Source organism: Heterodontus francisci, chromosome 19 (assembly GCF_036365525.1).
Source record: "Heterodontus francisci isolate sHetFra1 chromosome 19, sHetFra1.hap1, whole genome shotgun sequence".
NCBI lineage: Eukaryota > Metazoa > Chordata > Chondrichthyes > Heterodontiformes > Heterodontidae > Heterodontus > Heterodontus francisci.
In genome coordinates this window covers 93,207,377-93,228,153 of record NC_090389.1, presented here as the reverse complement: position 1 = coordinate 93,228,153, position 20,777 = coordinate 93,207,377, and the positions used below count along the sequence as shown (strand labels likewise).

The 20,777-nt window shown below is 50.6% G+C and overlaps 1 protein-coding gene across 6 annotated transcripts in view; it reads right to left on the bottom strand.

Moving 5' to 3' along the window:
• Positions 1–20,777, bottom strand: part of LOC137380312 (6-phosphofructo-2-kinase/fructose-2,6-bisphosphatase 4-like) — a 447,018-nt gene that overhangs the window by 355,111 nt on the left and 71,130 nt on the right. The window lies entirely within an intron of this gene.

The window sequence follows — 20,777 nt, the reverse complement described above, 5'->3', positions numbered from 1 at the left end:
AGGCCTCCTCGAAAAGAGCGGGGACAGGCCGCATCGAAAAGAGCGGGCAGAGGCCTCCTCGAAAAGAGCGGGGAGAAGCCGCATCGAAAAGAGTGGGGAGAGGCCGCATCGAACAGAGCGGGGAGAGGCCTCCTCGAACAGAGCGGGGTCAGGCCGCATCGAAAAGAGCGGGCAGTGGCCGCATCGAAAAGAGCGGGGACAGGCCGCATCGAAAAGAGCGGGGAGAGGCCTCCTCGAAAAGAGCGTGCAGAGACGCAACGAAAAGAGCGGGCAGAGGCCGCATCGAAAAGAGCGGGCAGAGGCCGCATCGAAAAGAGCGGGCAGAGGCCGCATCGAAAAGAGCGGGGAGAGGCCTCCTCGAAAAGAGCGGGGAGAGGCCTCCTCGAAAAGAGCGGGCAGAGGCCGCATCGAAAAGAGCGGGCAGAGGCCGCATCGAAAAGAGCGTGCAGAGACGCAACGAAAAGAGCGGGCAGAGGCCGCATCGAAAAGAGCGGGCAGAGGCCTCCTCGAATAGAGCGGGGAGAGGCCGCATCGAAAAGTGCAGGCAGAGGCCGCCTCGCAAAGAGCGGGCAGAGGCCGCATCGAAAAGAGCGGGGAGAGGCCGCATCGAAAAGAGCGGGGAGAGGCCGCATCGAAAAGAGCGGGGAGAAGCCGCATCGAAAAGAGCGGGGACAGGCCTCCTCGAAAAGAGCGGGCAGAGGCCTCCTCGAAAAGAGCGGGCAGAGGCCTCCTCGAAAAGAGCGGGCAGAGGCCTCCTCGAAAAGAGCGGGCAGAGGCCGCATCGAAAAGAGCGGGCAGAGGCCGCATCGAAAAGAGCGGGGAGAGGCCGCATCGAAAAGAGCGGGGAGAGGCCGCATCGAAAAGAGCGGGCAGAGGCCTCCTCGAAAAGAGCGGGCAGAGGCCGCATCGAAAAGAGCGGGGAGAGGCCGCATCGAAAAGAGCGGGGAGAGGCCTCTTCGAAAAGAGCGGGGAGAGGCCGCATCGAAAAGAGCGGGGAGAGGCCGCCTTGAAAAGAGCGGGCAGAGGCTGCCTTGCAAAGAGCGGGGAGAGGCCGCATCGAAAAGAGCGGGGGGAGGCCGCATCGAAAAGAGCGGGCAGAGGCCTCCTCGAAAAGAGCGGGCAGAGGCCGCATCGAAAAGAGCGGGGAGAGGCCGCATCGAAAAGAGCGGGGAGAGGCCGCATCGAAAAGAGCGGGGGGAGGCCGCATCGAAAAGAGCGGGCAGAGGCCTCCTCGAAAAGAGCGGGCAGAGGCCTCCTCGAAAAGAGCGGGGAGAGGCCGCATCGAAAAGAGCGGGGAGAGGCCGCATCGAAAAGAGCGGGGAGAGGCCTCTTCGAAAAGAGCGGGGAGAGGCCGCATCGAAAAGAGCGGGGAGAGGCCGCATCGAAAAGAGCGGGGAGAGGCCGCATCGAAAAGAGCGGGGAGAGGCCGCATCGAAAAGAGCGGGGAGAGGCCGCATCGAAAAGAGCGGGGAGAGGCCGCATCGAAAAGAGCGGGGAGGGCTCTCCTCGAAAAGAGCGGGGAGAGGCCGCATCGAAAAGAGCGGGGAGAGGCCTCCTCGAAAAGAGCGGGGAGAGGCCGCCTTGAAAAGAGCGGGGAGAGGCCTCCTCGAAAAGAGCGGGGAGAGGCCGCATCGAAAAGAGCGGGGAGAGGCCGCATCGAAAAGAGTGGGGAGAGGCCTCCTCGAAAAGAGCGGGGAGAGGCCGCCTTGAAAAGAGCGGGCAGAGGCTGCCCTGCAAAGAGCGGGCAGAGGCCGCATCGAAAAGAGCGGGGAGAGGCCGCATCGAAAAGAGCGGGCAGAGGCCGCATCGAAAAGAGCGGGCAGAGGCCGCATCGAAAAGAGCGTGCAGAGGCCGCTTCGAAAAGAGCGGGGAGAGGCCGCATCGAAAAGAGCGGGGAGGGGTCTCCTCGAAAAGAGCGGGGAGAGGCCGCATCGAAAAGAGCGGGGAGAGGCCTCCTCGAAAAGAGCGGGGAGAGGCCGCCTTGAAAAGAGCGGGCAGAGGCTGCCTTGCAAAGAGCGGGCAGAGGCCGCATCGAAAAGAGCGGGGAGAGGCCGCATCGAAAAGAGCGGGGGGAGGCCGCATCGAAAAGAGCGGGCAGAGGCCTCCTCGAAAAGAGCGGGGAGAGGCCGCATCGAAAAGAGCGGGGAGAGGCCGCATCGAAAAGAGCGGGGAGAGGCCTCTTCGAAAAGAGCGGGGAGAGGCCGCATCGAAAAGAGCGGGGAGAGGCCGCATCGAAAAGAGCGGGGAGAGGCCGCATCGAAAAGAGCGGGGAGAGGCCGCATCGAAAAGAGCGGGGAGAGGCCGCATCGAAAAGAGCGGGGAGGGCTCTCCTCGAAAAGAGCGGGGAGAGGACGCATCGAAAAGAGCGGGGAGAGGCCTCCTCGAAAAGAGCGGGGAGAGGCCGCCTTGAAAAGAGCAGGGAGAGGCCTCCTCGAAAAGAGCGGGGAGAGGCCGCATCGAAAAGAGCGGGGAGAGGCCGCATCGAAAAGAGTGGGGAGAGGCCTCCTCGAAAAGAGCGGGCAGAGGCTGCCCTGCAAAGAGCGGGCAGAGGCCGCATCGAAAAGAGCGGGGAGAGGCCGCATCGAAAAGAGCGGGCAGAGGCCGCATCGAAAAGAGCGGGCAGAGGCCGCATCGAAAAGAGCGGGGAGAGGCTTCACTGAAAAGAGCGGGCGGAGGCCTCCTCGAAAAGAGCGGGCGGAGGCCTCCTCGAAAAGAGCGGGCAGAGGCCTCCTCAAAAAGAGTGGGGAGAGGCCTCCTCGAAAAGGGCGGGGAGAGGCCGCATCGAAAAGAGCGGGCATAGGCCGCATCGAAAAGAGCGGGGTCAGGCCGCATTGAAAAGAGCGGGCAGAGGCCGCATCGAAAAGAGCGGGCAGAGGCCACATCGAAAAGAGCGGGCAGAGGCCACATCGAAAAGAGCGGGCAGAGGCCGCATCGAAAAGAGCGGAGACAGGTCGCATCGAAAGGCCGCATCAAAAAGAGCGGGGAGGGGCCGCATCGAAAAGAGCGGGGACAGGCCGCATCGAAAAGAGCGGGCAGAGGCCTCCTCGAAAAGAGCGGGCAGCGGCCTCCTCGAAAAGAGCGGGGAGAGGCCGCATCGAAAAGAGTGGGGAGAGGACGCATCGAACAGAGCGGGGAGAGGCCTCCTCGAAAAGAGCGGGGACAGGCCGCATCGAAAAGAGCGGGCAGAGGCCTCCTCGAAAAGAGCGGGGAGAAGCCGCATCGAAAAGAGTGGGGAGAGGCCGCATCGAAAAGAGCGGAGACAGGTCGCATCGAAAGGCCGCATCAAAAAGAGCGGGGAGGGGCCGCATCGAAAAGAGCGGGGACAGGCCGCATCGAAAAGAGCGGGCAGAGGCCTCCTCGAAAAGAGCGGGCAGCGGCCTCCTCGAAAAGAGCGGGGAGAGCCCGCATCGAAAAGAGTGGGGAGAGGACGCATCGAACAGAGCGGGGAGAGGCCTCCTCGAAAAGAGCGGGGACAGGCCGCATCGAAAAGAGCGGGCAGAGGCCTCCTTGAAAAGAGCGGGGAGAAGCCGCATCGAAAAGAGTGGGGAGAGGCCGCATCGAACAGAGCGGGGAGAGGCCTCCTCGAACAGAGCGGGGTCAGGCCGCATCGAAAAGAGCGGGCAGTGGCCGCATCGAAAAGAGCGGGGACAGGCCGCATTGAAAAGAGCGGGGAGAGGCCTCCTCGAAAAGAGCGTGCAGAGACGCAACGAAAAGAGCGGGCAGAGGCCGCATCGAAAAGAGCGGGCAGAGGCCGCATCGAAAAGAGCGGGCAGAGGCCGCATCGAAAAGAGCGGGGAGAGGCCGCATCGAAAAGAGCGGGGAGAGGCCTCCTCGAAAAGAGCGGGCAGAGGCCGCATCGAAAAGAGCGGGCAGAGGCCGCATCGAAAAGAGCGTGCAGAGACGCAACGAAAAGAGCGGGCAGAGGCCGCATCGAAAAGAGCGGGCAGAGGCCTCCTCGAATAGAGCGGGGAGAGGCCGCATCGAAAAGTGCAGGCAGAGGCCGCCTCGCAAAGAGCGGGCAGAGGCCGCATCGAAAAGAGCGGGGAGAGGCCGCATCGAAAAGAGCGGGGAGAGGCCGCATCGAAAAGAGCGGGGAGAAGCCGCATCGAAAAGAGCGGGGACAGGCCTCCTCGAAAAGAGCGGGCAGAGGCCTCCTCGAAAAGAGCGGGCAGGGGTCGCATCGAAAAGAGCGGGCAGAGGCCTCCTCGAAAAGAGCGGGCAGAGGCCTCCTCGAAAAGAGCGGGCAGAGGCCGCATCGAAAAGAGCGGGCAGAGGCCGCATCGAAAAGAGCGGGGAGAGGCCGCATCGAAAAGAGCGGGGAGAGGCCGCATCGAAAAGAGCGGGCAGAGGCCTCCTCGAAAAGAGCGGGCAGAGGCCGCATCGAAAAGAGCGGGGAGAGGCCGCATCGAAAAGAGCGGGGAGAGGCCTCTTCGAAAAGAGCGGGGAGAGGCCGCATCGAAAAGAGCGGGGAGAGGCCGCCTTGAAAAGAGCGGGCAGAGGCTGCCTTGCAAAGAGCGGGGAGAGGCCGCATCGAAAAGAGCGGGGGGAGGCCGCATCGAAAAGAGCGGGCAGAGGCCTCCTCGAAAAGAGCGGGCAGAGGCCGCATCGAAAAGAGCGGGGAGAGGCCGCATCGAAAAGAGCGGGGAGAGGCCGCATCGAAAAGAGCGGGGGGAGGCCGCATCGAAAAGAGCGGGCAGAGGCCTCCTCGAAAAGAGCGGGCAGAGGCCGCATCGAAAAGAGCGGGGAGAGGCCGCATCGAAAAGAGCGGGGAGAGGCCGCATCGAAAAGAGCGGGGAGAGGCCTCTTCGAAAAGAGCGGGGAGAGGCCGCATCGAAAAGAGCGGGGAGAGGCCGCATCGAAAAGAGCGGGGAGAGGCCGCATCGAAAAGAGCGGGGAGAGGCCGCATCGAAAAGAGCGGGGAGAGGCCGCATCGAAAAGAGCGGGGAGAGGCCGCATCGAAAAGAGCGGGGAGGGCTCTCCTCGAAAAGAGCGGGGAGAGGCCGCATCGAAAAGAGCGGGGAGAGGCCTCCTCGAAAAGAGCGGGGAGAGGCCGCCTTGAAAAGAGCAGGGAGAGGCCTCCTCGAAAAGAGCGGGGAGAGGCCGCATCGAAAAGAGCGGGGAGAGGCCGCATCGAAAAGAGTGGGGAGAGGCCTCCTCGAAAAGAGCGGGGAGAGGCCGCCTTGAAAAGAGCGGGCAGAGGCTGCCCTGCAAAGAGCGGGCAGAGGCCGCATCGAAAAGAGCGGGGAGAGGCCGCATCGAAAAGAGCGGGCAGAGGCCGCATCGAAAAGAGCGGGCAGAGGCCGCATCGAAAAGAGCGTGCAGAGGCCGCTTCGAAAAGAGCGGGGAGAGGCCGCATCGAAAAGAGCGGGGAGGGGTCTCCTCGAAAAGAGCGGGGAGAGGCCGCATCGAAAAGAGCGGGGAGAGGCCTCCTCGAAAAGAGCGGGGAGAGGCCGCCTTGAAAAGAGCGGGCAGAGGCTGCCTTGCAAAGAGCGGGCAGAGGCCGCATCGAAAAGAGCGGGGAGAGGCCGCATCGAAAAGAGCGGGGAGAGGCTTCACTGAAAAGAGCGGGCGGAGGCCTCCTCGAAAAGAGCGGGCGGAGGCCTCCTCGAAAAGAGCGGGCAGAGGCCTCCTCAAAAAGAGTGGGGAGAGGCCTCCTCGAAAAGGGCGGGGAGAGGCCGCATCGAAAAGAGCGGGCATAGGCCGCATCGAAAAGAGCGGGGACAGGCCGCATTGAAAAGAGCGGGCAGAGGCCGCATCGAAAAGAGCGGGCAGAGGCCGCATCGAAAAGAGCGGGCAGAGGCCACATCGAAAAGAGCGGGCAGAGGCCACATCGAAAAGAGCGGGCAGAGGCCGCATCGAAAAGAGCGGAGACAGGTCGCATCGAAAGGCCGCATCAAAAAGAGCGGGGAGGGGCCGCATCGAAAAGAGCGGGGACAGGCCGCATCGAAAAGAGCGGGCAGAGGCCTCCTCGAAAAGAGCGGGCAGCGGCCTCCTCGAAAAGAGCGGGGAGAGGCCGCATCGAAAAGAGTGGGGAGAGGACGCATCGAACAGAGCGGGGAGAGGCCTCCTCGAAAAGAGCGGGGACAGGCCGCATCGAAAAGAGCGGGCAGAGGCCTCCTCGAAAAGAGCGGGGAGAAGCCGCATCGAAAAGAGTGGGGAGAGGCCGCATCGAACAGAGCGGGGAGAGGCCTCCTCGAACAGAGCGGGGTCAGGCCGCATCGAAAAGAGCGGGGAGGGGTCTCCTCGAAAAGAGCGGGGAGAGGCCGCATCGAAAAGAGCGGGGAGAGGCCTCCTCGGAAAGAGCGGGGAGAGGCCGCCTTGAAAAGAGCGGGGAGAGGCCGCATCGAAAAGAGCGGGGAGGGGTCTCCTCGGAAAGAGCGGGGAGAGGCCGCATCGAAAAGAGCGGGGAGAGGCCTCCTCGGAAAGAGCGGGGAGAGGCCGCCTTGAAAAGTGCGGGCAGAGGCCGCCTTGCAAAGAGCGGGCAGAGGCCGCATCGAAAAGAGCGGGGAGAGGCCGCATCGAAAAGAGCGGGGAGAGGCCGCATCGAAAAGAGCGGGGAGAGGCCGCATCGAAAAGAGCGGGGACAGGCCTCCTCGAAAACAGCGGGCAGAGGCCGCATCGAATAGAGCGGGGAGAGGCCTCCTCGAAAAGAGCGGGCAGAGGCCGCCTCGCAAAGAGCGGGCAGAGGCCGCATCGAAAAGAGCGGGGAGAGGCCGCATCGAAAAGAGCGGGGAGAGGCTTCAATGAAAAGAGCGGGCAGAGGCCTCCTCGAAAAGAGCGGGCAGAGGCCTCCTCGAAAAGAGCGGGGAGAGGCCTCCTCGAAAAGAGCGGGGAGAGGCCTCGTCGAAAAGAGCGGGGAGAGGCCTCGTCGAAAAGAGCGGGGAGAGGCCTCCTCGAAAAGAGCGGGGACAGGCCGCATCGAAAAGAGCGGGGACAGGCCGCATCGAAAAGAGCGGGGAGAGGCCGCATCGAAAAGAGCGGGGAGAGGCCGCATCGAAAAGAGCGGGGAGGGGTCTCCTCGAAAAGAGCGGGGAGGGGTCTCCTCGAAAAGAGCGGGGAGAGGCCGCATCGAAAAGAGCGGGGAGAGGCCGCATCGAAAAGATCGGGGAGGGGTCTCCTCGAAAAGAGCGGGGAGAGGCCGCATCGAAAAGAGCGGGGAGGGGTCTCCTCGAAAAGAGCGGGGAGAGGCTTCACTGAAAAGAGCGCCGGGTTCTGGGAGAGGCCGCATCGAAAAGAGCGCCGGGTTCTGGGAGAGGCCGCATCGAAAAGAGCGCCGGGTTCTGGGAGAGGCCGCATCGAAAAGAGCGCCGGGTTCTGGGAGAGGCCGCATCGAAAAGAGCGCCGGGTTCTGGGAGAGGCTGTCCCATCTGTTCTATCTCGTAACCTGTCCTCTGCCGGGTCCTCTGTTCAGTGGAAAGAGCTTGTTTAAGAAAATCAAGTGTGACATCACAGGCAAGCAGGTAGGTGATTGGTTGGAGAAGAAGCTATCTGTTTGGTGAGTATCTGGTAAGTGATTAAAGTCCATTCTAATCCTAACATTTAAAATAGTAAAGGAACTAGTGGTAAGCTTAAAAAAATATATTTTAAAAAAGGAAAATAAAATAATGTATTTAATTAAAACACATTAAGGATGGCAGGACAGGTGATGTGCCACAGCTGTAGCATGTGGGAGCTCCTGGATGTCAGTGTGATCCAGGGCAAACACGTCTGCAGTAAGTGTTGGTGGCTTGAAGAGCTTCGGCTCAGGGTAATTGAACTGGAGGCTGAGCTGCAGACACTGCAGTACATCAGGGAGGGAGAAAGTTACCTGGATATTTTGTACCAGGAGGCAGTGACACCCCTTAGGATAGGGTCTTCTGATTTGGTCAGTGGCCAGGGACAGGAGAGTGTGTCTGTAGTTGATGCAGGTAAGGGGACCCAGAGGGCAGGAGTGCAGGAATCTCAGCCTTTGCAATTGTCCAACAGGTTTGAGGTTCTTTCAGCTTGTTTGGATGAGAGTGGGGGCTGCAGGGTGGATGAGCAACTTCATCATGGCACCATGGTACAGGAAGCCATTCAAGTGGAGGGAGAAAAAAGGAATGCAGTGGTAGCAGGGGACAGTATAGTGAGGGGGATTGACACTGTTCTCTGCAGCAAAGAGCAAGAGCCCAAACGGCTGTGTTGCCTGCCCTGTGCCAGGGCTCGGGACATCTGCACGGTGTGGAGTGGAACTTACAGTGGAAGGGGGAGGATCTAGTCGTCGTGGTCCATGTAGTTACCAATGACATAGGCAGGACAAGGAAAGAGGTTCTACATAGTCAGTATGAGGTGTTAGGCACCAAATTAAGCAGAACCTCAAAGGTAATCTCTGGATTATTACCTGAGCCACGTGCAAATTGGCACAGGGCAAATAAGATTAGAGAAATTAATGCGTGGCTCAAAGACTGGTGTGGTCGAAGTAGGTTCAGGTTTGTGGGGCACTGGCACCAGTATTGGGGAAAGTGATGGCAGTACCGTTTGGACAGTCGAAACCTGAACCATGCTGGGGCCAGTGTTCTGGAGAGCCACATAACTAGGAAGTGGAGGGTTTTAAACTGAATAGTGCGGACAAGGGATCAAATTTGGGAAGATATGGTAAATCAAGGAGTAGAGACAAGGCAAGAGAGAAAGGTATTAATATGGGAAATAATAAACAGACTGTGACAGGAAGGGACAGAGCATACAAATCTACAAGTAAATCAACAGATAAGGCTAGAGGTTACAAAAATAATAAAAGGACAAAACTAAAGGCTCTGCATCTGAATCCACATAGCATTCGAAAAACAGATGAACTGAGAGCACAAATAGAAGAGGGTGGTGAGTGCCTGGAACTTGCTGCCAGGGGAGGTGGTGGAAGCAGATACGATAACGACGTTTAAGAGACAGCTTGACAAATACATGAATAGGATGGGAAGAGAGAGATATGGGCCCCGGAAGTGCAGAAGGTGTTAGTTTAGGCAGGCATCAAGATTGGCGCAGGCTTGGAGGGCCGAATGGCCTGTTCCTGTGCTGTACTGTTCTTTGTTCAGCAGTTGGCATTAGAGACATGGCTGCAGGATGACATCAATTAGGGCCTGAATACTGATGGGTACATGGTATTTAGGAAGGACAGGAAGATAGGAAAAGTTGGAGGGGTAGCTCTGTTAATTAATGATGGTATTAGTGCAATAGAGAGGGATGACCTAAGTCCCCCTCCCTGATGTGTTGCAGTGTCTACAGCTCGGACTCCAATTCAATGACTCTCAGCCGATGCTCTTCGAGCCGCAAACATTTATTGCAGACGTGTTTGCCATGTTCATGGATGTAGAAGCAGTTTGGGTAGAGATGAGAAATCATAAAGGCAAGATGTCGCTTGTGGGAGTGGTGTACAGGCCACCTAACATTAACCACACTGTAGGACAGGGTATAAAGGAAGAAATAATGGCAGCTTGTCAGAAAGGTAATTATGGGGGATTTTAACCTACATATAGACTAGAAAAATCAGATGGGCAGAGGTAGCCTAGATGAGGAGTACATAGAATGTTTTCGGGATAATTTCTTGGAACAATATGTTCTGGAGCCAACCAGAGAGCTGGCTATACTAGACCTGGTATTGTGCAACAAGCTAGGATTAATTAATGACCTCATAGTTAAGGCACCCCTAGGTAGCAGCGATCATAATATGATTGAATTTTACATTCAGTTTGAGGCAGAGAAGAGAGGGTCCAAGACTAGTACTTTAAACTTAAATAAGGGCAATTATGAGGGCATAAAAGTAGAGCGAGCTAAAGTGAACTGGCATATTAGGTTAAGGGATAGTTCAATAGAGATGCAGTGGCAGACATTTAAGGGGATATTTCAAATACACAGAATAGATACATTTCAACAGGAAAGAAAAATTCCAAAGTTGGGACCCACTCCCTGTGGTTAACTAAAACAGTTAAAGATAGTATCAAACTTAAAAGAAAAAGCATATAATTGTGCAAAAATGGGAAGGTCAGAAGATTGGAAAGAACACAAAAATGCAGGGGAATTAATAATGGATAATAAGGAGATAGCAGATGAATTGAACAGGTTATTTGTATCGGTCTTCACTATTGAGGATACAAGTAACATGCCAGCATTCGCTGTAAGTCATGAAATGGAAGGGAGAGAGGAACTCAAGAAAATTACAATCACCAGGGAAGTGGTACTGAACAAATTGTTGGAGCTGCCGGCTGACAAGTCCCCAGATCCTGATGGACTTCATCCTACAGTGTTAAAAGAAGTTGCAAGTGAGATAGTTGCTGTGTTAGTTTTAGTTTTCCAAAATTCCCTAGATTCAGGTAAGGTTCCGTTAGATTGGAAAATAGCGAACGTAACTTTATTCAAAAGGGAGGGAGAAAGAAAGCAGGAAACTACAGGCCAGCTAGCTTAACATCTGTCTTAAGGAAAATATTAGAAGCTATTATTAAAGAGGTTATAGCAGGGCATTTAGAAAAATTCAAGGTAATCAGGCAGAGTCAACATGGTTTTGTGAAAGGGAAATCATGTTTAACCAATTGATTGGAGTTCTTTGAGGGAGTTACATGTGCTGTGGATAAAGGGGAACCGGTGGATGTATTGTATTTAGATTTCCAGAAGGCATTTGAAAAGGTGCCACATCAAAGGTTATTGCAGAAAATAAAATCTCATGATGTAAGGGGTAACATATTGGCATGGATAGAAGATTGGCTAGCTAACAGGAAACAGAGTTGGCATAAATGCTTCATTTTCTGGTTGGCAAAATGTAACGTGTGGTGTGCTACAGGGAGCTGTGCTGGGGCCTCAACTTTATACAAATTATATAAATGACTTAGATGAAGGGACCAAAGGTATGGTTGCTAAATTTGCCGATGACACAAAGATAGATAGGAAAGTAACTTGTGAAGAGGACATAAGGGGGCTACAAAGGGATACAAGATAGGTTAAGTGAGTGGGCAAAGACCTGGCAAATGGAACATAATGTGGGAAAGTAGGAAATTGTCCACTTTGGCAGAAAGAAAAAAAAAAGCATTTATCTAAAGGGTGAGAGATTGCAGAGCTCTGAGATGCAGAGGGATCTGGATATCCTAGTGCATGAATCGCAAAAGGTACAGCACATAATTAGAAAAGCTAATGGAATGTTATCGTTTATCGCGAGGGGAATTGAATACAAAAGTAGCTTCATCTTTACAGGGCATTGGTGAGACCACATCTGGAGTACTGTGTACAGTATTGCTCTCCTTATTTAAAGAGGGAGGTAAATGCATTGGAGGCAGCACAGAGAAGGTTTACTAGACTAATACTTGCAATGGTCAGGCTGTCTTCTGAGGAAAGGTTGGACAGGCTAAGCTTGTATCCGCTGGAATTTAAGAGTAAGAGGCAACTTGATTGAAACGTATAAGATCCTGAGGGGTCTTGACAGGGTGGATGTGGAAAGGATGTTTCCTCTTGTGGGAGAATCTAGAACTAGGGGTCACTGCTTAAAAATAAGGGGTCGCCCACTTAAGACAGAGATGAGGAGAAATTCTTTTACTCAGCAGGTCGTGAGTCTTTGGAATTCTCTTCCTCAAAAGGTGGTGGAAGCAGAGTCTTTCAATATTTTTAACGCAGAGGTAGATAGATTCTTGATAAGAAAGGCGGTGAAAGGTTATCGGGGGTAGGTGGAAATGTGGAGTAATCAGTTCAGCCATGAACTTACTGAATGGCGGAGCAGGCTCGAGGGGCCTACTCCTAGTTCATATGTTTGTATATTTCCTCTCATGTGGGAACCTAGAACTAGGGGGCAGGGTTTCAGAACAAGGGGTCTCCCATTTAAGAGAGATGAGGAGGAATTTCTTCTCTCGGTGGGTTGTTAGCCTTTGGAATTCTCTCCCCCAGTCGGCAGCGAATGCTGGGTAATTGAATATATACAAGGCTGAGTTAGACAGATTTTTCATCTACAAGGGAGTCAAGCGTTACGGGGGGGGCGGGGGGGGGGGGAGGCAGGAAAATGAAGTTAAGGGCACAATCAGATCAGCCGTGATCTCATTAAATGGCAGAGCAGGCTCGAGGGGCCGAATGGCCTACTCCTGCTCCTATTGCTTACGTTATGTAATGGGGGCTTTACTCTACATCTTACAATTGTACTTTACCTGATGATATTTGATTCTGGCACCGGGTGCATGAATCAGTGTTCCATTTCGAACTCGACCATTCCTCATCACGAAAAGCAGAACAAAAATCTGCAGAAGTATTTTTAAAAATATTGAAAATAAATTCCTACAAAGTAAGGGCATGCCTGCACCAGATCCATGAAATCCTGGTTAGACCTCAGGTTGTGTAGGGATTTGCCCTGACATTTAAAAGCTCCTTCAACTGCTATTTTAGTATCACCCCTGCAGAATGACGAGCATTTGGTGTTGAATTACAATTTTAAACAAGGCCTCAGTTTGGCTGTGAGGCCCACTAAACAGTAGTTTCCAAAAAGTCATACCCACCACAATTAACCACGCGTTTTAAAGCTGGTACAGCTTACATAACAAACAAATAAAACATAATCATAGAATTGTTACAGCACAGGAGGCCACCATTTGGCCCATTTTGCCCCTGGCGGCACTCTGCAAGATCAACTTACCGAGCCCCACTACCTTGCCTTTTCCCTGTAGCCCTGCAAATTTTGTGTCTTCAGATAATTATCCAATTCCCTTTTGAAAGCCACAATTGAATCTGTCTCCACCACACTCTCAGGCAATGCATTCCCGATCCTAAACTCGCTGTATAAAATGGTTTTTCCTCATGTCGCCTCTGCTTCTTTTGCCAATCACCTTAAATAGGTGTCATCTGGTTCTGGATCCCTCTGCTAATTGGAACAGTTTCTCCCTATCTATTCTGTCCAGACCCTTCATGATTTTGAACACCTCGATCAAATCTCCTCTCAACCTTCTCTTCTCCAAGGCAAACAGCCCCAGCTTCTGCAATCTATCCACGTAACTGAAGTCTGTCACCCACTGAACCATTTTCGAAGACTTAGTTTTAGGAAATGAAGATGAGTAGGTGGAAGGGGTAGCAGTGCAAGAGCATTTTGGTGGTAGTGATCATAATTCAGTCAGTTTTAACATAATTATGGAAAACAAGGAGTTCTCAATTGGGGCAAGGCCAATTTTACTAAACTGAGGAGTGATTTAGCCAAAGTGGACTGGAAACAGCGACTTGAAGGTAAATCAGTGTCAGAACAGTGGGAGGCATTCAAAGGGGAGATTCAAGGGTTTCAGAGTAAACATGTTCCCACAATGAAAAAGGGTAAGACAGCCATATCTAGAGCCCCATGGATGTCAAGGAGCCTACAGGGTAAGATAAGGCAGAAAAGGAAAGCTTATGTCCGACACAGAGAACTCAATACTACAGAAAGCTGAGAGGAGTATAGAAAGTGGAGGGGTGAAATTAGGAAAGAAAAAGAGGGCATGAAAGAATATTGGCAAGCAAAATCAAGGTGAACCCAGAGATGTTCAATACATGAAGAGTCAGAGGATAACTAAGGAGAGAGTAGGACCCATAAAAGACCATAAAGGTAACCTATGTGTAGGGGCAGAAGATGTTGGTATGGTTCTTAATCAGTACTTTGCGTCTGTCTTCACAAAAGAGGGGGACGATGCAGATATTGTAGTTAAGGAGGAAGAGTGTGAAGTATTGGATGTGATAAATATAGGGAGAGAGGAAGTATTAATGAGATTAGCATCCTTGAAAGTTGATAAATCACCAGGGCCGGATGAAATGTACCCTAGGCTGTTAAAAGAAGCAAGAGAGGAAATAGCAGAGGGTCTGACCCTCATTTTCCAGCCCTCACTGGATACAGGTGTGGTGCCGGAGGATTGGAGAACTGCTAACGTTGTACCGCTGTTTAAAAAGGGAGTGAAGGATAGACCGAATAATTATCGGCCAGTCAGACTAACCTCAGTAGTGGGCAAATTATTGGAATCTATTCTGAGAGACCGGATAAACTGTCACTTAGAAAGGCACAGGTTAATCAAGGATAGTCAGCATGGATTTGTTAAGGGAAGATCTTGTTTGACCAACTTGATTGAATTTTTTGAAAAAGTAACCAGCAATATAGATGAGGGTAGTGCAGTTGATGTGGTCTACATGGATTTTAGCAAGGCTTTTGACAATGTCCCACATGGCAGACTGGTTAAAAAAATAAAATCCCATGGGATCCAGGGAAATGCAGAAAGGTGGATACAAAATCGGTTCAGAGGAAGGAAACAAAAGGTAATTGTTGACAGGTGTTTTAGTGACTGGAGGGCTGTTTCCAGTGGCGTTCCGCAGGGCTCAGTACTGGGTCCCCTGCTTTTTGTGGTATATATTAAACTATTTGGACATAAATGTAGGGAGCATGATCAAGCCCTTTCCTATCCTGAGTGGTGTGAAACAGGGCTGTGTTCTCGCACCCACACTTTTTGGGATTTTCTTCTCCCTGCTGCTTTCACATGCGTTCAAATCCTCTGAAGAAGGAATTTTCCTCCACACAAGATCAGGGGGCAGGTTGTTCAACCTTGCCCGTCTAAGAGCGAAGTCCAAAGTACGGAAAGTCCTCATCAGAGAACTCCACTTTGCTGACGATGCTGCTTTAACATCTCACACTGAAGAGTGCCTGCAGAGTCTCATCGACAGGTTTGCGGCTGCCTGCAATGAATTTGGCCTAACCATCAGCCTCAAGAAAACGAACATCATGGGGCGGGACGTCAGAAATGCTCCATCCATCAATATTGGCGACCACGCTCTGGAAGTGGTTCAAGAGTTCACCTACCTAGGCTCAACTATCACCAGTAACCTGTCTCTAGATGCAGAAATCAACAAGCGTATGGGTAAGGCTTCCACTGCTATGTCCAGACTGGCCAAGAGAGTGTGGGAAAATGGCGCACTGACACGGAACACAAAAGTCCAAGTGTATCAGGCCTGTGTCCTCAGTACCTTGCTCTACGGCAGCGAGGCCTGGACAACGTATGCCAGCCAAGAGCGACGTCTCAATTCATTCCATCTTCGCTGCCTTCGGAGAATACTTGGCATCAGGTGGCAGGACTATATCTCCAACACAGAAGTCCTTGAAGCGGCCAACACCCCCAGCTTATACACACTACTGAGTCAGCGGCGCTTGAGATGGCTTGGCCATGTGAGCCGCATGGAAGATGGCAGGATCCCCAAAGACACATTGTACAGCGAGCTCGCCACTGGTATCAGACCCACCGGCCGTCCATGTCTCCGCTATAAAGACGTCTGCAAACGGGACATGAAATCGTGTGACATTGATCACAAGTCGTGGGAGTCAGTTGCCAGCATTCGCCAGAGCTGGCGGGCAGCCATAAAGACGGGGCTAAATTGTGGCGAGTCGAAGAGACTTAGTAGTTGGCAGGAAAAAAGACAGAGGCGCAAGAGGAGAGCCAACTGTGCAACAGCCCCGACAAACAAATTTCTCTGCAGCACCTGTGGAAGAGCCTGTCACTCCAGAATTGGCCTTTATAGCCACTCCAGGCGCTGCTTCACAAACCACTGACCACCTCCAGGCGCGTATCCATTGTCTCTCAAGATAAGGAGGCCCAAAAAGAAAGAAAAAAAAAGATTAAACTATTTGGACATAAATGTAGGGAGCATGATCAAGTAGTTTGCGGACGACACAAAGATTGGCCATGTGGTAGGTAGTGAGGAGGATAGCTGTAGCCTGCAGGAAGATATTGATGGTCTGGTCAGATGGGCAAAAAGTGGCAAATAGAATCCAACTCGGACAAGTGTGAGGTGATGCATTTGGGGAGGTCAACAAGGCAAAGGAATACACAATTAATGGGTAAATACTGAGAGGTGTACAGGAAGCGAGGAACCTTGGAGTGAATTCCACAGATCTCTGAAGGTAGCAGGACAGGTCATAGAAACATAGAAAATAGGAGCAGGAGTAGGCGATTCAGCCCTTCGAGCCTGCTCCGCCATTCATTATGATCATGGCTGATCATCCAACTCAGTAACCTGCTCCCGCTTTTGCCCCATACCCTTTGATCCCTTTAGACCCAACAGCTATATCTAACTCCTGCTTGAAAACATACAATGTTTTGGCCTCAACTGCTTTCTGTGGTAGCAAATTCCACAGGCTCACAACTCTCTGGGTGAAGAAATTTCTCATCTCAGTCTTGAAAGGTTTACCCCGTATCCTTAGACTATGACCTCTGGTTCTGGACTCCTCACCATCGGGAACATCCTTCCTGCATCTACCCTGTCAAGTCCTGTTAGAATTTTATAGGTTTCCATGAGATTCCCCTTCACTCTTCTGAACTCCAGCAAATATAATCCTAATCGACTCAATCTCTCCTCATACGTCAGTCCCACCATCCCAGGAATCAGTATGGTAAACCTTCGCTGCACTCCATCTATAGTAAGAACATCCTTCCTCAGATAAGGAGACCAATACTGCACACAATATTCCAGGTGTGGCCTCAGCAAGGCCCTGTATAATTGCAGCAAGACATCCCTGCTCCTGTACTCGAATCCTCTCACTATGAAGGCCAACATACCATTTGCCTTTTTTACCGCCTGTTGCACCTGCATGCTTACCTTCAGTGACTAGTGTACGAGAACACCCAGATCTCGCTGCATATTCCCCTCTCTCAGTTTATAGCTGTTCAGATAACAATCTGCCTTCCTGTTTTTGCTACCAAAATAGATAACCTCACATTTATCCACATTATACTGCATCTGCCATGCATTTGCCCACTCACTCAACTTGTCCAAATCACCCTGAAGCCTCTCTGCATCCTCCTCACAACTCACCCTCCCACCCAGTTTTGTGTCATCTGCAAATCTGGAGATATTACATTTAGTTCCCTCATCTAAATCATTAATATATATTGTGAATAGCTGGGGTCCTAGCACCGATCCCTGCGTTACCCCACTAGTCACTGCTTGCCATTCGGTAAAAGACCCATTTATCCCTACTCTTTGTTTACTGTCCGCCAACCAATTTTCCATCCATCGCAATACACTACTCCCAATCCCATGCGCTTTAATTTTACACGCTAAACTCTGATATCGGACTTTGTCGAAAGCCTTCTGAAAGTCCAAATAAACCACATCCATTGGCTCCCCCTTATCAACTCTACTAGTTACATCCTCAAAGAATTCTAGTAGATTTTTCAAGCATGATTTCCCTTTCGTAAATCCATGCTGATTCTGTCCCATTCTACCACTGTTCTCCAAGTGCTCTGCTATAAAATCTTTGATAATGGACTCTAGAATTTTCCCCACCAGCGACGTCAGGCTGACTGGTCTATAATTTTGTTTTCTCTCTACCTCCCTTTTTAAATAGTTGGGTTACATTAGCTACCCTCCAATCTGTAGGAACTGCTCCAGAGTCTATAGAATCTTGGAAGATGACCACCAATGCATCCACTATTTCGAGGGCCACTTCCTTAAGTACTCTGGGATTATCAGGCCCTGGGGATTTATCGACCTTCAATCCCAACAATTTCCCCAACACCATTTCTCTACTAATACTGATTTCCTTCAGTTCCTCCCTCTCACTAAACCCTGTGTTCCCTAACATTTCTGGTATGATATTTGTGTCCTCCTTTGTGAAAATAGAACCAAAGCATGCATTTAGTTGGTCAGCCATTTCTTTGAAAGATTGAAGAAATGTTAAACTTTGGGCTTTTCAAAGGGGGTCATATAAAGGCCACCTGACTTTGAAAAACAGTCCCTGGAAATGTTTTTTTAAAAGGGGCACTGAGAGGTGTTGTGAGGTAATCAAGCCTTTCTGGGAAACCGCCTGACTTCCAGCTCAATAAACAACAGAGAACTTTGGACACCTGGAGAAGTTGTTTACAAAGAAGTGACAGGTCAAGATTGAAAGAGGTCAAAAGTTTGACCTGTTGTCAATCTTGCTTTTCAATTGTATTGAGTTAGGGCTGAACTGCATAAAAAGGGAGAGAACTGCCAAGTAAAGAAATCCCAAGGATGGAGAGAAGACCACAACCCAGCTCAGCTTTCCAGCACCCCACTAAAAAACCCTGAGAAGTCCAGTGTGTCAAGTCATCTCGTCTCCTGTCTTTGAAGAAAAGCCTGCTAAATTAATTCTCCAGGCTGTCTGAAAAGAACTGTTCTAAAAGATTCCAGTGACCCTTCTACGTGTACGCAGAAGCCACACTGTATGCCAGATTTTGAACACAGCATATCTCATCTGCTGTTTCTTCAAGAATGAGCAAGTATTCAGCCTTTGTGTTTTTTTGGCTGTAATAGAGCTCTAAAAACAATAATCCCTTTGTTTTTCTGGTTAACCGGTGTGTGTATGAGTGAGGGGCTAAGGTAAAAAGGTAACTTTAATATTTCAATCTGTGTGTTTATGCTTTACTTCATTACTGGTTAAGACTTGTTTATAATAAACTGATAACTTTCTTGTTTATGAAAGAAACCTAGTTGGTGTGATTTTATTCTGGGATAAAAATAGAGTCTATGATTGACCATATTGATAAGTGGGAAAAAATTTAAATACATGTTGTGACCCGTACAGAAGTGGAACTAAGATAAACAATTCACTCCTCCTGCCTCGGTCATAACACTAAAGAAGACCAACAGCAGACCAGAAACACTCCAGAATGGTTAAAAAAAAATTATAAAATAAATAAATAAAATCCCATGGGATGCAGGGAAATGCAGAAAGGTGGATACAAAATTGGATTAGTGGCAGTAAACAAAGGGTAATTGTTGACAGGTGTTGCGATTGGAGGGCTGCTTCCAGTGGCGTTCCTCAGGGCTCAGTACTGGGTCCCTGCTTTTTGTGGCATATAATAACTATTTGGACAGAAATGCAGGGGGCACGATCAAGAAGTTTGCAAACGACAAGAAGATTGGCTGTGTGGTAGATAGCGAGGAGGATAGCTGTAGGCTGCAGGAAGATATTGATGATCTGGTCAGATGGGCAGAAAAGTGACAAATGGAATTCAACTTGGATAAGTGTGAGGTGATGCATTTGGGGAGGTCAAACAAGGCAAAGGAATACACGATTAATGGGAAAATACTGAGATGTGTGGAGGAAGTGAGGGACCTTGGAGTGAATGTCCACAGATCCCTGAAGGTAGCAGGACAGGTCGATAAGGTGGTTAAGAAGGAATATGGAATCCTTTCCTTTATTAGTTGAGGTATAGAATATGAGCAGGGAGGTTATGCTGGAACTGTATAACTCATTGGTTAGGCCACAACTTGAGTAGTGTGTGCAGTTCTGGTCACCTCATAACAGAAAGGACATAATTGCACTAGAGAGGGCACAGAGGAGATTTACGAAGATGTTGCCAGGACTGGACAAATGCAGCTGAGGAAAGACTGGATAGGCTGGGGTTGTTCTCCTTGGAAGAGAGAAGGCTGAGGGGAGATCAGATTGAAATGTACAAAACTGTGAGTTAGAGGCCTTCTACCCGACCCGAACCCGACGGTGTGTCCATGTTCCGGTACGGCGTTCGGGCTCAGGTCGTCTTGGCTCGGCTCAGGTTGGGTCGGGCCTGACACACACAGTAAGTGCTCTGCTGCTAAGTATTGAAACTAAAAAACTTACCTCAGCTGGAACTCTCTGCCTGAAAGGGTAGTCGAGGCAGAAACCCTCAACTCATTCAAAAAGAGTCTGAATATGCACCTCAAGTGCCATAACCTGCAGGGCTATGGACCAAATGCTGGAAGGTGGGATTAGAATGGATGGATCGTTTTTTGGCCGGCACAGACATGAATGGCCAAGTGGCCTCTTTCTGTGCCTTAAACTTTCTATGAATCTATGACTATCAAGCCTTCAAACCCTCTTTTGCATGTTCACAGCAACAAGACACTTTGTGCAGCCTGATTCAGGCCTCATATAAACCAAAATTTGTAACATTATGCATGAATTGAACAGATCAGCACTGTGCAGGATGAATTAATACTCTTTACAAAGAAATTTCACACCAGGAACTTATGGAATACACATTACACTCTCCTGATTTGATCAGCAGACCACCACAAGGTCAAACCATCCAGATCATGATGAATTAAATTTACTATAAGAAATAGATTTATACACATGCAAAATGAACCAACAAATACGAAACAAAGTATTCCAAAATCAGAAAGTTTTATCCTTCTGGCACTTTAAACTATTATCTCTGCCTTATGGAGTTGTCTCACTCCCATAAAAATATGTCGTTGCTTCTTACACATACATTTTCAATTCTAAATGCAGGTATAAAGATTTATAATGGCAATAGAAAAATAAGGGCACAGTGGACAACTTTAAAATGAGACTGAATTGCACCTCCACGCTTACTATCGCCTGCTCAGTAACAACACTTCATCTAAAGATTACACTTGATTTTGATTATCTGTGTGCAATTCCACAGGCAATTGACTAATACAGCGGAAACAAAAATAAAAACAACAGATCCATTAGCATCTGCACAAAAAGTAGGTTGACATTTCAGTGTAATGTCTCTGGCAGAATTGGAAACAGAGAAGTGAGTCCTTTTAAGGCAATAAAAATGGCAAGAATAGAGGAAGAATGTAATCGGTCACGTTTGCCAGCTTTCATGAGAAATTCCAGATGCCAGCATCTACAATTTTCTTCTGATCTCTACTATCTTGATGCTGTTGGCCCTGTGAGAGTGCACTTTCTGACAGTGAGGGTTTACTGTGAGACAGCACAACTCGTCTTTAACAGCCACTCTTTCATATTCCACAGAATGCCAAATGGAAATCTAACTGGGGCAACTATTCATTTAAAAAAACTAAGAAGGCTGATTCTAAAG